The sequence below is a fragment of the Myotis davidii genome, unplaced genomic scaffold, assembly GCF_000327345.1.
Source record: "Myotis davidii unplaced genomic scaffold, ASM32734v1 scaffold648, whole genome shotgun sequence".
Lineage (NCBI taxonomy): Eukaryota > Metazoa > Chordata > Mammalia > Chiroptera > Vespertilionidae > Myotis > Myotis davidii.
The window spans coordinates 1,103,076-1,108,259 of record NW_006299603.1 but is presented as its reverse complement, the minus strand read 5'-3'; the positions used below and the strand labels follow the sequence as shown (position 1 = coordinate 1,108,259).

General features: G+C 41.9%; 1 pseudogene; it reads left to right on the top strand.

Annotated features, from left to right (window-relative positions):
• The first annotated feature begins 4,804 nt into the window (after positions 1 to 4,804).
• Positions 4,805 to 4,983, top strand: LOC102769565 (annotated as a pseudogene).
• The last annotated feature ends 201 nt before the right edge of the window (positions 4,984 to 5,184 follow it).

Sequence of the window (5,184 nt, the reverse complement as noted above, 5' to 3'; positions counted from 1 at the left end):
ATATAACAACAACAGAGGAATGATATAAAAATGACAAAAACATGATAGGAAAACAACAAAAACATGACATAAAAATAACAGTGATGCCAACAATGACTGATAAAGTGATTAAACTTATTCTAATATCTCCCTGAACACCACATTAAGAGTGAAAACACTTTCAGAGTGCTTGACTAATTTCCCCTGTGATGAAGTATTTAGAACTTTAACTTTAACGTCACATGCTCTTCGAACTTGAGAAAAAGCAACATGTAACTGACCATATGCGAAAACAGGTTCAGGTAGGAATATGCCTACTCTGTCTAGAGTTTGTCCTTGTGATTTATTAATAGTCATTGCAAATACTGGCCTCACCTGAAACTGTCGTCGAATTAATTTAAATGGGAGGCCAGTGTCAGATGGGGACAAATCAATTCTTGGAATCAGAACAACCTCTCCCTCTGCAGATCCTGTTAACACTTCAGCTTCAATAATGTTAGGTTGCAATCTTTTGATAATAAATCTAGTACCATTGCAAAGACCCCATTTACTATTAAGATTTTTCAATAGCACGATGATTGCACCCACTTTCCATTTTAACTTATGACACAGCATTCCCAAAGGAGTAATACTATTAAGAAATTCAATGGGGCCCTAACCGGTTTGGCTCAGTGGATGGAGCGTCGGCCTGCAGACTGAAGGGTCCCAGGTTCAATTCTGGTTAAGGGCATGTACCTTGGTTGTGGACACGACCCAGGTGGGGAGTGTGCAGGAGGCAGCTGGATCGATGTTTCTCTCTCAATGATGTTTCTAACTCTCTATCCCTCTCCGTTCCTCTTTGTAAAAAATCAATAAAATATATTTTTTTTAAAAAGAAATTTGATGGGAAAATTTTCCTTTTCAGCATCATCTGTTGAATCAGTGGAATAATTACTCAAATATGTGAAAATCTCCCCATCAAATATACCCAAATTTCTTCATTTAACTTTTTATTTTATTCATTTTTATTTTTTAATATATTTTATTATATTAATTATGAGAGAGAATTATTGATCAGTTGCCTCCTACACGCCCCCTAATGGGGATGGAGCCTGCAACTTGGGCATGTGCCCTGAACAGGAATTAAACTGTGACCTCCTGGTTCATGGATCAACACTCAACCACTGAGCCAAACTGGCTGGGCTAAGGTATGTTATCTTATGTGGACAAAAAGGGGCCACATACTAACCCTGAAAAGCTCGGGGGAGGCATGTGTGGCGGCCTTACAAACTCAGAGACCTAAAATAACCACAAAGGATGGTCTGAAATTAAAACTTTTTAACTAGAAGCAGTTTATGGCAGGTAGTCATGTCCTAGCTAGAACCTTCCCTGACAAAAGTCCACCTTTACCTTAATTGAGCCTGTCTATTGCTCTTTGCATCTATGATAATATACCTATGGAATATCAAAATAAGTTCCTTTTTCTGGACCCCTCTGAGCACAGGTACTGCACTAGAGCAGAGACCACAAATCCCCTCACTGTTATTGAGTTAACTGGTGACTGTTAACCATCCTGCACCCACCTATGTAAAAGTGTGTGCCCATCATTTTATTTTTTATCCAACACCAGAAGTTTCCCACATTTGCTGTCTCTTTCTTCCCTAACCTATCACCAATGGATTTCATGTAACCCATAATGTATAAAATAAGGCACAAAACTGCCATTCTCTGGAGCATTTTCTCAATCCATTGAGAGTTTGCTTCCTGGCAATTGCCATCAGACTGGCTCACATACACTCACAAAAAGTCTCTACAGGTTTGAATGTTTCTTACGATGACACTTAAATGCAAAAAGATAACAGACGAGTTCACTTAAGGCAGAGCTTTTCAACCCTTCTCATCTCATACACATAAATTAATTATGTAGTGAAATTGTGTGGCATGCCAAAAATATTTTTTTTGCCAATCTGACAAAAACAATAGGTATAATTTTGATCCATTCACACCTCACAGCTATTGTCATTTTTTAAATTTGTGGTGCTTCCTGAAGGTAGCTATCTAGGACAGATTAGCATTTCTTCAGATCTATTTGTTAAAACAAAATATTTAAATATTTTTTCAGAGTACTGCAGATTCCCAAGAACTGCATGGAACTCATTTTAAGGCATAATGAGTAGGAAGCAGCATGAAAAGAAGAAGTGTCACCGCCCAGCCCAAGGAGAAGCTAAAGAAAAAGCAGCCCCACGGGAGGATGAACCAGAGGGGTGGGCTTCTTTCCAGCTAATTCTGCTCTTCCTATAAAGGCACTTTGCAGAAAAGGGAGTATATAACCAATTCTACAGAAAATGGAGGTGCTTCCCAGCCTGTGTGGCTCAGTGGTTGAGGTCACGGTTCGATTCCGGGTCAGAGCACATGCCCAGGTTGTGGGCTCAATCCCCAGTAGAGGGTGTGTAGGAGGCAGCCGATCAATGACTCTCTCTCATCATTGATGTTTCTATCTCTCTCTCCCTCTCCCTTCCTCTCTGAGATCAATAAAAAGAAAAATTTTAAAAATGGAGGTGCTGGGTAAAGTGTGTGCATTTTTTTATAACTGTGTTCTTGTATTCTGTATTGTTTGGTTTATTGTTTTTATCAAGTTTTATATAGGTGCAGAAAAAACTTAAAGCTACATTAGCACAGAGAACGGTTTACTGCTGTTTCAGAGAAAGGCTAATATCACTGAGTATCTTAGAAGCCGGACTGAAATCACATGGTTTTGCTTCCCTAGTTTTGGAAGTATTCCTCTTGGTTGCCAAGAGAAGGGATTCACTGACATCCACAGCAACTATGGCATTTGCTGTGGTGTGGGGAAATTAAAACTATTTAGGACCTCTTCTCCTTTCCTCTGTGCCTTGAGAATGAATTTCCTGTCCTTAAACTCAGACCTCTTGAGACTTGGCACTCCTTTTCTCACAGGTTTCAAGTCTAGTATTTTCATTGACAACACTGAGATGGAGTCCCTCAAAGGGGCCAGGGACTATTGGGCTGTTTGGGTTTGTGTGCATTTTTAAATTCTGCAATTTTAATTAAATGTCCTCCTCAAATAGACTTTCTTTGGTTTTGTAGCTTTTCCTTTTTCTGTAGTCTATGGAAATAAGGAAATTTGAAAGTTGCTATATACCATGGTCACCCATGACCTGCCTGAAAAATCGTGATTCCTCATGCAAATTATCTTTAATAACACAGACACAATTTGGAGAGAGAGAGACAGAGACAGAGAAATATGAATGAGAATGAGAATGAATCAGTGAATCACTGGATCACTGGCTTGTATAAAATATTCCTGGACTCTAATTTCATATCATTCAGACAACCTTCTGAGGGCTCATTTGAGGTCTCAAATGTCCTGATGATAGGAAAAGAAAGCTTTGGAAAGTGAGTGTGAGAGTTTATTTGTGGAAACTGACATTCTAGTTCTAAAATTAGGATGAAATTGTAAGTAAAATTACATGGAAATTCAAAGGACTGAGAAAGCCAAAGCAATCTTTAAAAACATATTGTTGAACTAGAGGCCCGGTGCATGAATTCATGTACATGTGGGGTCCAGCAAGCCCACCCTGATGGGAGCCAATCAGACTGGCAGGGGAGATGGGATGCAGGAGGTTGGCTAGCCAGCGCCACCCCCAATCATGGTTTGGAGGGGCTATTCGGGGGCTGGGCTGGCTGGGGGTAGAGGCTGTGGGCAGTTGGGGGTGCCGACCGGGGCCCTGATCGGGCTGGTTGACCGCCGCAGTGTGCATCATAGCGACCGGTCGTTCTGTTGTTCCAGTCGCTTGGCTTTTATATATATAGACTAGAGGCCTGATGCATGAAATTTGTGCAAGAGTAGGCCTTCCTTCCCCTGGCTGCTAGCATGAGCTTCCCTCTGGCACCCGGGACCTGGGCTTCCCTAGCAGCCCCAGCTTTGTCCAGAAGAACAGAAGGACGTCCTGAAGTATGTCCGGTCTAATTAGCATGCTATGCTTTTATTATTATAGATTAGTAGAGGCCTGTTGCATGAAGAGATTCATGCAATAGGCCTTCCTTTCCCCTGGCTGCTGGCACTGGTTTTCCTCCGGCACCTGGAACCCAGGCCTTTGCTCAGCTCCAGGCTCTGGCTGGAGCTGGCCCCGTGGCCGTGAGGCTTTTGCTGCTCCATGGGCCCCGCGGCCGTGAGGCTTTCGCTGCTCCACCGACCCCGGGGCTGTCAGGCTTCGCTCCACTGCTTGGAGCCTATGTATGCAAATTAACCGCCATATTTGTTGGTGGTTAATTTGCATATCGCTCTGATTGGCTGGTTAGCGTAGCGAAGGTATGGTCAATTTGCATCTTTGTCTATTATTAGGTAAGACTTGCACTACCAGCTATGAGGATTTATAATAAGCTACAATAATTAAGAAAATATGGCTCTGGCGGGTATTTCTTGCCTTTATCACAGTCTTTAAGAGATGCAAAGAATTAAATAGCCCTGACCAGTTTGGCTCAGTGGATAGAGCACTGGCTTATGGACTGAAGCGTCCCAGGTTTGATTCCAGTCAAGAACATGTACCTCGGTTGCAGGCTCATGTTGGGGCACATGTGGGAGGCAACCAATCAATGTGTCTCTCTCACATCAATGTTTCTCTCTCCCTTCCTTCCTTTCTCTCTAAAACATCAGTGGAAAATACCCCTGGTTAGGATTAACCAAAAAAAAAAAGAAAATATGGTATCAGTGCAAGAATAGATAGAGGCTTCCAGTCAAGATTGCAGCATAGGTAAATGCAGTACTTGAATCCTCCCACAACCACGTAAAAAATACAACTAATCTGCCTTTGCCTTGTTGCTACAGAGAGAGCGAGATGGGTCACCAGCAACTCTACTGGAGCCATCCGAGGAAATTCGGCCAGGGTTCTCATTTGTGCTGTGTCTGCTCAAACCACCAGTCTGATCTGGAAGTACAGCCTCAATTTGTGCCACCAACGTTTCCGTCAGTATGTGAAGGACATAGGCTTCATTATGTTGGACTAAGTGAACTTCATGAATGGGTAGTTCAAGACATCTACCTTATGACAGAATGCACTTTGTACATAAAATAATTTTTAAAACCTTCCAATATAAAAAAAGACAACTAATCTTCAGAACAACCATCATTCAAAACCACTTGAAATCTGACTGAATGGAAGTCCAACAACTAGGGAATTAAAGAAGAAGCCACATGAAGACTGGTAG